Below are 12,926 nucleotides of genomic sequence, written 5' to 3' on the forward strand. Positions count from 1 at the left end.
CAATATGGGGTGATGGTTTGTGCGACAGCGGGAGCTGGGCAGCCCGAACGAAAAAAAAGACTGAAAACATTGCGTAATATATGCAACTATAGGACACGAAAAACTAAATATATATATATATATATATATATATATATATATATATATATATATATATATATATATATATATATATGTCTCCCCTGATGATGTGATTATTATACGAAAGTGCACTTGGGAACTTATCGTGTTTCATTTTCCCCGTGGACTCATATGAATATATATATATATATATATATATATATATATATATATATATATATATATATATATATATATATATATATATATATATATATATATATAAAGTATTCAACAAATTGCGAAGTCAGTTGAAAAGCAACATGACCGTAATTCGTCAATGTTCTCCTATAATGCCCCAATAAAATTTTTACAGGACTCATTCTTGAAAGCATGGTACGAAATATATATATATATATATATATATATATATATATATATATATATATATATATATATATATATGCACATACATTTTCCACAATTTAATCGCATTCACAAAAGTTCGCTGCCTGGTCGGTGCGTCAGAGAGATGGCAAAGAGTATTACCATTTTCCTAAATGATATATTTCACAAAAGCTTTATGAAAAATACACCGGGCAAACTATTTCCATCCGGGTAAAAATTGCTTTGATAGCATTATGCGTGTGTGTGTGTGTGTGTGTGTGTGTGTGTGTGTGTGTGTGTGTCTCTCTCTCTCTCTCTCCCTCTCTCTCAGCTGTGACCACGACCTTGACGGCAACAGATCTATCAAAGTCTTCTTCCTATTCGACATGGGGTCAGATTATCATACACAACAACGTCGTACCCCGCTAAGGTACCCCCCAGACGCATAACTCCAGACCTTATCTTTTTTTCCTTCTTCAGACACAGGAAACATCAGTTCGAAACTCTCAGCCTCTGTGGGGAGGACGTGTTTCCCCACATTCAAAATTCTGACATTGGAGAGTCAGGTGAGATCCTATAGTCTTGCCCCTAAGACGACCATCTTTGTGGAAATAATAATAATGATGATGATAATGATAATATAATAATAATGATAATAATGATAATAATAACAATAATAATGATAATAATAATAATAATAATAATAATAACAATGCTACTACTACTACTACTTCTACTACTACTACTACTACTACAACTACTACTACAACTACTAATAATAATAATGATAATGATGATGATAATAACAATAACATTACTTAGCTTCATCATTCTATCTTAACAACTTACCTGATACTAACAACAAAGTGATAACAACCACGACTAAATCACAACACTGTCGCAATAAATGATAAAGATAACATTACTGATGAGACGGGTGAAAGTAATGCTACTGCTCATAAAAAGTGTTCAAACCTTCCTAGTAACACATTACCCTCATCAAACTACTTTAAAGATCGAGTACAAAGCTTCGGCACATAATATGAAGCTTTGACGCAAAGTCTGAAGCTTCGGTTCAGAGTTTATAGCTTCGACACAGAGTCTGAAGGATTGACATTGCGTTTAAAGCTTCAACACATAGCCCGAAACTTTAACATAAGAGCCCGAAGCTTCGAACATACCGTCTGAAGCTTCGACACTGAGTCTGAGGCCTCAAGACAGAGTATAAAGGCTTGGACACAGTGTTCAAAGCTTCGACACAGAGTCTGAAGCCTCAAACATATAGTCTGAAGCTTCGACACAGAGTCTGAAGCTTCGAACATGGAGTCTGAAGCTTCGACACAGAGTCTGAAGCTTCGAACATGGAGTCTGAAGCCTCGACACAGAGTCTGAAGCTTCGACCATGGAGTTTGAAGCTTCGAGACGGCGTGTGAGGCTCGGGAGAGAGTGAGGGAAGGTTGGACATACCGAGTTCTGGCCCACAGAGGGTGGGGATGACCTTGAGGATGGCGGAGCAGTTGGAGTCTTCGTCACACAGTTGTTTGGCCATGAGGCAGTTGAGGGTCTTGTGTTCCTGGTCATGACCTCCGCCTGTGGACGAGACGACGTAGGGTTAGTTGGTGACCTGACTGGCTCTCTCTCTCTCTCTCTCTCTCTCTCTCTCTCTCTCTCTCTCTCTCTCTCTCTCTCTCTCTCTCTCTCAGCATCAATGTTTTGCGTTCAGCCAGCGGGTGTGAATGAAACATGAGACAGTGAAACACTCGAATGTGAGGGTAAAACAAGTATGGATGGGAGAGTGAAACATAGAGAATGGGAGAGGTTAACATGTGGATGTGAGAGTGAAACACACTGGTATGAGGGAGTGAAACGTGAAGCTTAAGAGGGTGAAACATATCAATGGGAGAGTGACACATAGGGATGAGAGACTGAAACAAAGGGATGGGATAGTGAATTCTACGGATGAGAGAGAGAGAGAGAGAGAGAGAGAGAGAGAGAGAGAGAGAGAGAGAGAGAGAGAGATGATTTAGGGGGGGGGGAAAGGCTTCATTTCAGGACTAATGGAATTATCATCTGAATACGCCGAGACCAGCGTGCGTAGGCGTGCGTATTCTGTTTGTGGTGCGTACGGACCGATCCAACGGTAATGATCCGAGACAATGAAACCTGTCCGATACACCGAGGACGGACCGAAACCCTGGCGATGGTCCGATACAGCGAGACCTGTCCGATATACCGAGGACGGACCGAAACCCTGGTGATGGTCCGATATAGCGAGACCTGTCCGATATACCGAGGACGGACCGAAACCCTGGTGATGGTCCGATATAGCGAGACCTGTCCGATATACCGAGGACGGACCGAAACCCTGGTGATGGTCCGAAACAGCGAGACCTGTCCGATATACCGAGGATGGACCGAAACCTTGGTGACAGTCCGATACAGCGAGACCTGCCCGATATACCGAGGACGGACCGAAACCCTGGTGATGGTCCGAAACAGCGAGACCTGTCCGATATACCGAGGATGGACCGAAACCTTGGTGACAGTCCGATACAGCGAGACCTGTCCGATATACCGAGGACGGACCGAAACCCTGGCAATGATCCGACATCATGCGACCTAACCGATACACCGCGGAACGGAATCGGTAGCCTGACAATGGTCCAACCAACACATCGAGGACGGTACCGATCACACCGAATCGGGAAGGCCGATAAGCGAGTCTCGTCGTGATGGTACAGAGGACGGGAGGGAGGACAGCGGCTCGAGGACAGAAAGCGTCGAGGGCTTTGATAAGTCTCGCTGGGGTTCGTAAAGTTCCCAGTGTTATATGGGACGGTGGCGTGCCGATGGCCGAAAATGGAAGGTACCGACGAGTTAATGTGGAGGTGGCCGAAGAACACTGGAAGTTTAATACCTTAGGGTGAGTGGTACGACCCCCTGAGCACGATGGTACGACCCCCTGAGCACGATGGTACGAGTCTTGAGCATGATGGTACGACCCTTTAGCACGATGGTATGACCCTTGAACACGATGGTACGACCCCTGAACACGATGGTACGAGTCTTGAGCATGATGGTACGACCCTTTAGCACGATGGTACGACCCTTGAACACGATGGTACGACCCCTGAGCACGATGGTACGAGTCTTGAGCACGATGGTACGACCCCGACCCCCTGAGCACGATGGTACGACCACGACCCTTGAGCACGATGGTTCGACCCCCTTCAACACGACGGTACGACCCTGAGCACAAGGGTACGACCCTTGAACACGATGGTGCGACCTTGAGCACGATGGTACGACCCTTGAACACGATGGTACGACCCTTGAGCACGACGGTACGACAAATGGGTATGATGGCCTGGCTTTTTTGACCTGGCCCATAAGTCAGGTCAAAGGACGAGGCAATCGTACCCCAGGGCTACACAGTCATGTTTAAGGGTCGTACCATCGTATTCAAAGACCGTGAAGTCGTGCTCCAGGCACTCCAGTGCTATAAGACCTGTCGTCTTGATACAAAGAAGAGATTTTCGTCCTTCTGTCCGCCCACTACTCTCATCTCTCTATACGCCACCCGTTCATGGTAAAGGGAGATAGAAGATGATAAGGAATATCGACAAAAGATAACGGATATTCGTCTAATATTCCCCGTGAATCACTGGCTTTCGTGAATACACCCCAAGGGAGGACTTGTCTGAGCCATGTCGACAGCTTTGCTGTAAACTCAGCTCGAGGTTCCCCAAGGGCGTTCGTTAATCAGAAGACGAGGCACCTCACAAATGGGCCGGGTGAGTCTACCAGGGGTGTCCATGGCAAGGGACATGGCCCTCACGGACAGGCCTAATGTCTGGGGACATGGCCCTCACGGACAGGTCTAATGTCTGGGGACATGGCCCTCACGGGCAGGCCTAATGTCTGGGGACATGGCCCTCTCGGACAGGCCCAATGTCTGGGGACATGGCCCTCACGGACAGGCCTAATGTCTGGGGACATGGCCCTCTCGGACAGGCCTAATGTCTGGGGACATGGCCCTCTCGGACAGGCCCAATGTCTGGGGACATGGCCCTCACGGGCAGGCCTAAAATCTGGGGACATGGCCCTCTCGGACAGGCTTAATGTCTGGGGACATGGCCATCAATAACAGGCCTAAATGAGCCTACCTGGGGTGTCTATGTCCTGGGGACATGGCTCCAGGACATAGATGAAGGTCCGTTCAGAGAACATCCTACGAGAGAGAGAGAAGAAGGAAGAAGAGACTGGGAATATCGAAACATCAGCATTCTATTTCAGCCATATATGATGTCTCGTACACGATGTCTCGTGCATAATGTCTCGTGCATGATGTCTCGTTCATAATGCCTCGTACATGATGTCTCGTACATGAAGTCTTGTACACGATGTCTCGTACATGATGTCTCGTACCTGATGGTTTATACATGATGTCTCATACATGACACCTCATCCAAAATCTCTCAAACAAATGAGGCCTCATTCCCGCACTACACTCTCCACTCTCACAATACACACGAGTCTCGGGGGGAGACAATATGGGGTGATGGTTTGTGCGACAGCGGGAGCTGGGCAGCCCGAACGAAAAAAAAAGACTGAAAACATTGCGTAATATATGCAACTATAGGACACGAAAAACTAAATATATATATATATATATATATATATATATATATATATATATATATATATATATATATATATATATATATATATATATGTCTCCCCTGATGATGTGATTATTATACGAAAGTGCACTTGGGAACTTATCGTGTTTCACTTTCCCCGTGGACTCATATGAATATATATATATATATATATATATATATATATATATATATATATATATATATATATATATATATATATATATATATATATATATATATAAAGTATTCAACAAATTGCGAAGTCAGTTGAAAAGCAACATGACCGTAATTCGTCAATGTTCTCCTATAATGCCCCAATAAAATTTTACAGGACTCATTCTTGAAAGCATGGTACGAAATATATATATATATATATATATATATATATATATATATATATATATATATATATATATATATATGCACATACATTTTCCACAATTTAATCGCATTCACAAAAGTTCGCTGCCTGGTCGGTGCGTCAGAGAGATGGCAAAGAGTATTACCATTTTCCTAAATGATATATTTCACAAAAGCTTTATGAAAAATACACCGGGCAAACTATTTCCATCCGGGTAAAAATTGCTTTGATAGCATTATGCGTGTGTGTGTGTGTGTGTGTGTGTGTGTGTGTGTGTGTGTGTGTTCCAGATCTGGGGACTTTGACCCGGAGTGTAGGAAACAAGAGTTTCAGTGGTCGTCCTCCAAACGGGGTAGGGAGGGAAGGTGAGAGCCTTGTGAGGGGCGGGCGTGGCAAGGTGTGAGGGAAGGAGGAGGTCGTTGCAGTCTGCCAGAGGGAGGGTAGTGTGGGGGTGTGAGGGTACGAAGGAGGAGTGGGAGGGGCGCCCCCCCCCCAGGTAACTCCAATACGCCTCTTGCCCCGCGGGTACAGGGGGGCTCTGATGAGTTCCTCGCTTCCAATAGAACAATTGCAGAAGATCTGGACACTCCATCAAATATTCATGGAAAGTGGCGGTGCCATGGGAGTTCGGGTCTCCTCAAGAACTCCAGCGCACACACTCGAACCCACCTCGCATCCTGCGGCCGGGTAAGGCACAGGCAACAACAGATGTCCCTGGCCAGCCACACCTCGGGTTGATCTTGCACACTGCAAGCACAAGAACGCCATACGGTAGCTCGAACCCCTGCCATGTACAGTGGCGCTGTTGTCAACCACAAAATCTCTGAACCCATGATGCATTTTCTGTCTCTTGCCACTCACGCCGGAGGACTGGGGCAGGTTACTCACTGTCTAAGGTGATTTCTTGATATGGGACGACGGCGTGTGTGTGTGTGTGTGTGTGTGTGTGTGTGTGTGTGTGTGTGTGTGTGTGTGTGATGACTTACGATCAGTTGGGAAGGCATTCTACCTTTCATTATACTTTTTTATATTTAATGTTGAAGGCTCCAGTCACGGACAAACGTGCACATCAAGGCCAGGCCTTACTTGAAATACAGAGAGAATTACGAAATGGGAAAAGACAGGACAAGGGAAACTAATGAAGGAGTTTTGAAGGAAGCGAAAAAAACCTGTCTCTCAAAATGTGTCCATGTCATAGTTGCAGGGAAAGACATGAGAAGGTTAACAGTTCCAAAGCTTCGACGTGTAGGGAAAGAAGTAGTTGTCAAAACGGCCTACCACCCTTGAGTTGCCGATGGCCGCCAAAGTAATAATACCCTATAGAAGAAGGAAAGTGAACCAACATTGCGGCGTAAGGCAAGGGGGGCCAAGTTTGGAAGTTAGCCTGGGGCAATTCATACAAGTCGGACCGACTTTCGAATCAACTCTATCGAGTAAGGATACACAGCTGGAACCACCCTATATGTGAGATCAGTGCTCCAAACAAGGACGAATCAATCCTTTGTATAAACAGAGCAACTGTTCAGAAGCAAAGAAGTTTCGACATCTAAACAGGACACCCAGTTTCTTAGAGAGGCAGACTTAGCTATTCCCGTGATGTGGATTTTCCAAGAAAGATTGGATGTTACAGTAATACCAAGTATGTTCATTGAGTCAAGAAGTGGAATTACAGAACCGTCAAAGGAGAGACGAGAGTTGTGAGGAGTTTTCGAGAGAGAGAGAGAGAGAGAGGCAGAAACTGAGTCTTGGAGGCATTAAACTTAACTAGTTTTCGTATACCCCCACTGAGATATCCTGTCCAAGTCTGAGTTTATCGAGGAAGCTGTGTCAAGACGACATGCAGATCGAGTGAGAAGAAGACGGAGCAGAATTTTTGACTGCGCCTTAACCTCTTGTGCACAATGGTGCGATTCCTGAGCACTGTGGTACGATTCTGGAGCACAACTGTACGATTCTTGAGCACTGCATGACAACCTTGAGTAGTCACTGAGTATTTACAACCTTGAGCCCAGCGGTGGTAGTCACTGGGTATGACTGACTAACCATTAACCTAACCCTAACCCTTCTCGTAGGTGTTTCAAGGGTCATTCCTTCGTGTTCAAAGGTCGTGCCTTCGTGTTCAAGGGTCGTGCCTTCGTGTTCAAGGGTCGTGTCTCTGTGTTAAGAAGACTACGAATTCGACTCTACTGAACAACAGAAAGGAGGCTAAAGCCATACTTCATGTTTCTCTTGTGTTTATTCAGAATCGCTTTTGTTATTTCTTAAGAGTGTTGCTTGTATAATCTTTATCAAACAACCCACAGCGCCAGAGCGTATCTTACTGCGCTCTTACAGCTCCGGGGCTGCGCTCCGAGGCTGCGCTCCAATCAGAAGCACGGAAATGATAATAGACTCCCGTGGAACAAGAAGTTCCTCGACGAAGTTGTCCTCCTTTCTGTCCACCGACGATTCAGTGACGTCGTCAACGGTGACTTCTCACTCTCAGTGGAGTCCCTTATCGCCACTCGCTCGCTCTTCTGTCCTATGCACGTACTACGTGTATGTCCTTGATACCCTTCGACTCCTTCCGTCTGTCACCGATGACTTATACACCCCAACTACAGACTGCAGTTGCGTGAGAGACATTACCACGACCACATCACCCGCAGGAGGGGATGACCTTCGAACACTTGATCGATGGTCTTAAAGAACCTCCCTCCTGTCCCCAGTGACTGATGGGGCTCTTTTCAAGGGCGACTTGAGTTCGCGCCGTCAGTAGGACGGCCTACTGACGTATACCGTAATCTTGGCACTATCACCATTCTGGCCTCTGACCTCAGGACACCTCTTCCCCGACCTCACTTCGTGATAGCGGGAATGGTTAGGGGGTGCACACTCTCCCAAGCACCGAACCTAACCCATGACAAAAATAAAATCTCATGTTATACTCCCCATTCACCTATGGGAAGGGCACTACCATGTGTCACCCTAACCCATGACTTCTACCATCCCACACTTGACTCCCCCAACATACGGCTACGATCTCCCCCCTAACGGGGAGAATATCACGTCACCTCTGACAATACAAGCACCAATTCAAGAACTTGACTCGAAGAAGCAGCCACCCAGACACCTCTCTTTTTTACACTCTTAGTCCCAACGAAATTCCACAGATATCTTGGATCACTGAGGAAGATACCTGCGAGTCTAAAGAGACACTGAGATTTTCATATTGTTGAAGCTGAAATCATCACTCCCCCAATTCAGAGCTCGAACTGTAAACACAGCGAATAACGCAGGTCGTTAAGCTGTTAAGGATCTCTGTGTGTGTGTGAAGATTTCGCAAGCTCACAGGTCTGTGGGCTTGTGAGGAAAGCCTTTGATTTCCAATTTCCCTGAAGGCCCTATGAGTCAGGCCCGTGTGGGAGTGAAGCGCTATAATGCTCTGTGAGCATAGATTTGCGCGGGCTCACAAGCCAGAAGCTTTGTAGACAATGACTGTGATGGACAGTCGTAAAACAAGGACTATGTTGACTCACAAGCGTTAACACTCTGTGAGCAAGGACCTGTGCGGACTCACAAGCGTACCACTATGTGAGCAAGGACCTGTGCGGACTCGCAAGCGTTAACACTGTGTGAGCAAAGACCTGTGCGGACTCACAAGCGTACCACTGTGTGAGTAAAGACCTGTGCGGGCTCACAAGCGTTAACACTCTGCGAGCAAAGACCTGTGCGGACTCACCAGCGTTAACGCTGTGCAGTAAACTCATCATGAGTCTTCATCCGCCCAAGTTTCTCTCCGTAATCCAATTTGCATTACTTAATGGGCTTAGACCCAGCGAAGGTGGTTGCCCCAACGACAGATGAATGCCAGATTCCACTCACCTCTCCAGCAACTCTCCTCGTTTTGTTCAAGCTTGTCTCAACTCACTCGCCTCATAGACTCACATTTTCCTTTTCTTTTCTTCCGTACACAGGAAGAACAAAACAGTGTTCGATTCTCTTCTACTTCAAATAGATGTCTGTCCATTCTCTTCGTGAAGAACAAAACAGTGTTCAATTCTCTTCCACTTTAAATAGATGTCTGTCTATTCTCTTCGTGAAGAACAAAACAGTGTTCGATTCTCTTCCACTTCGAATAGATGTTTGTCTATTCTCTTCGTGAAGAACAAAACAGTGTCCGATTCTCTTCTCCTTCAAACAGACGTTTGTTTATTCTCTTCACATCAACGGTGTCATTAACTTTATGGTTAGTCGATTAAGTCAGGGTCTTTCATAACATCTCTCCCAGGTCAACAGCAAATAGCCTGAAGAAATTATTTACTTTTCTGTCTGGGAACGAGTCTCTACATGCAATTACATTTCCCTTTTGCTGTTTTCGAGAAAGTAATGAACATTTTGCTGATGGTGAGTACTCCTGTCTTCACATATTTATCTCAGTGATACGACTCCTGTTTATTCTTATCTCCTTCATAGTCATTTTCGTTTATTAATCTAATTATTATTTTGGACTTCACAACGTAGATGTGTTTAAACGGGGAACACCTCATACCAACCAACTGTACAGCCAACCCACGTCAACCAAGTGTGCAGCCAAACTACACTCACGAACCGTGCAGCAACCACAGCACATCAGCTAACAAACCAACCTTTCCAACCAACCAGCCATAATACGACCACCACGACCTTAATACGACCCCCACGACCTTAAATAGACTCCTGATTTTATCTATCTATTGATCTACGGCTCATTGAGAGCCAGCCACCACCCTCACCCCCTGAAGGAAAAGGAGATTCAGTCCCTCAGAGCAGTAAAGGAAACTTTATGTCGATATCCAGACGAGGAAGCTCGTACCTGAGACCATGAACACGCGACGGGAGACACAAATTGACTCCGACCATCACCTATGATTCTACCACCATCCATGGGCTTTCAAAACTTTCCCCCCCTACGTTGCGTCCCACAGTCGCAATCCAGGCGTGAGGGAATAATAACCTCTCAGTACCTAAGTCTCTCATTTTCGTTGCCGTGTGTGTGTGTGTGTATACAGAGTCGAAATTAACCCGAGTATCACTCAGCCCTAAATTGACATATACCTCCCACAGCGACCTGGTGGTGGCGACCTTCAAAGGCGTAGCAAAGTCCTTTGCGAACACGTTCCGTGACAGGAGTGCGTGCTGCTGGAGGACTGGGTCCTTTACTAGGGGGGTGGTCAAGTAAGTACACGTGATAAATCCTGACCTTCCTTCCGACAGCAAAAGTGGAGGTGATAAGGTCGCGCGTCGGTGTCTTAGGAAAAAAAAAAATTAATTGAGGGACTGGCAGTACTCGCAGAGTGGTGAATGGAAGCTCGTATCCAGTGGAGTGCCACAGGGATCATTGCTGGTTCTTATCCACTTTCTCGTGTCCTACATCAGGGACTAAATAGTGAGTGGGGAGGGGGGCGCAAATAAAGGCTACACACGACACTCACTTCGCACTCAGCAACGGGAGTTCTCAAGCGCCGGAAAATGTCTTGGTGATGAAAAATGTCAACGAGATACTCTCTCTCTCTCTCTCTCTCCCTCTCTCTCTCTCTCTCTCTCTCTCTCTCTCTCTCTCTCTCTCTCTCTCTCTCTCCAAATTTCAGCTTTGAGCATACTTAACGCAAAGTACATACAACTGTTCTTGCTAATGACAACTTGTGAAGATAAACAGTACGAGGTTGGCCATTTCAAATAGATATCTTATTGGAAAAGTCTTCATCAACAGTGGAATGTAGTCACTTAGAGTAAGTAACTTCAATGAAGACTTTTGTACACTGAGGGCAATTCAGACTTTTCCATGATCAATCTTCGTGATTTTACATTCAACATTTTTGAATACGAACTCAACACAGCACATAATCATCCATGATCATAACATCTACCATCTATTTCCCCTATGTGGTAGACAGTTCATCCATGGCAGGATCTTATTCGCTTCAAGGATAAGGAAAGAAATAAGTATTCTTTCTTTCTTAAAAGAAGTTATTCTGTTTCTTAAAGACAGGCGAGGTACGCTATGCACGATCACTGATACAAACGAACTGAAAAGACAAAGATTCTCAAGGATGACCTGCAACATAGTGCACCAAGCACGAGACAGTGACCTGCAACATAGTGCACCAAGCACGAGACAGTGACCTGCAACATAGTGCACCTAGCACAACACAGTACTTGGCCACATCAGAACGTGAAAAACACAAACTCTTTATTCCACCTCTGGGTTGTGGGGGGTTTTCTTCTTCTTCACCCCTGAGGTAGAACACAGTAATCAACACGCTTCCCTTCCTCTCTCTGTGTTCTATTTCTGATCCAGTGGTCATCACAGCACCCGCGACTTTACACACAAAACATCAGTGTTTCTAAACCGGTAAAGTAGTCAACTGAGAGTCGCTATGTCAGTAATTCGAGAGTGACAGGTCACTGAATCCTAACTCGATGTATCATGAATTTTAGATCAATGTATCTTATATTATTCCTTTAGAGGCAAGGCTAAATTAATGAAGTTTCCCCTCTGTAGTGAGTTTATGAACTGATGCATCTACAGTATATCCAGGGATCATGTAGAAAATATAAATAATCGACAAGAAAATCATTACAGCTAAAATACATCTTTTTTCTACACACACACACACACACGCGCGCGCGCGCGTTTTATATATATATATATATATATATATATATATATATATATATATATATATATATATATATATATATATATATATATATATGAGCAAAGTGCATATGAACGCGCATTCATATATACATATATACATATATATATATATATATATATATATATATATATATATATATATATATATATATCTCGCTACGAAAATACGATTTTTCTGCTGTAAAAGGTAAAGCTAAATCTTTGTCTCGGTCAAGGTTAACGAACGCCTTCTGAAAACATCCATAAAAAAACATCGTCAGAGCGAGGGAGAAGGGGAGAAGGGGAGGGGGGGGAGGGGGGATGCACGCGATCACGTGAGCAGGGGATGGTGGGTGGGCGGGGGGGGAGGGGGGCAGGGGTCGAAATGCACCCAATTTCGTGAGTTGTGGTGGGCGGTGGTGGGTGGTAGGGGGAGGGAGCTGTGGGTGTAAAGACGCACGCAACTGCGTGAGCGGTGGGAGGGGGTTGACCAGCACGTAATCAACTAGGTCATAAAAGATATTCAGACCGATATTCGTCCTGAAATGACTTCTCCAGGAAGTGTGGACAAAAGACACACACACACACACACACGCACACACACACACACACGCACGCGCACACACACGCACGCACGCACACACACGCACGCACACACACACACACACACTGTCTACAACGGTTCGTTCCGAATTCTGACGAAAGACATTCTAGGTGTGTGTGATGAGGGGCGAGCGTACGTACGTGCATACCCATTCAGTGAGGGGCGGTCGGGGCGCGGGACGCTTTTCGG

Source organism: Panulirus ornatus, chromosome 20 (genome assembly GCF_036320965.1).
Source record: "Panulirus ornatus isolate Po-2019 chromosome 20, ASM3632096v1, whole genome shotgun sequence".
NCBI classification, from domain to species: domain Eukaryota; kingdom Metazoa; phylum Arthropoda; class Malacostraca; order Decapoda; family Palinuridae; genus Panulirus; species Panulirus ornatus.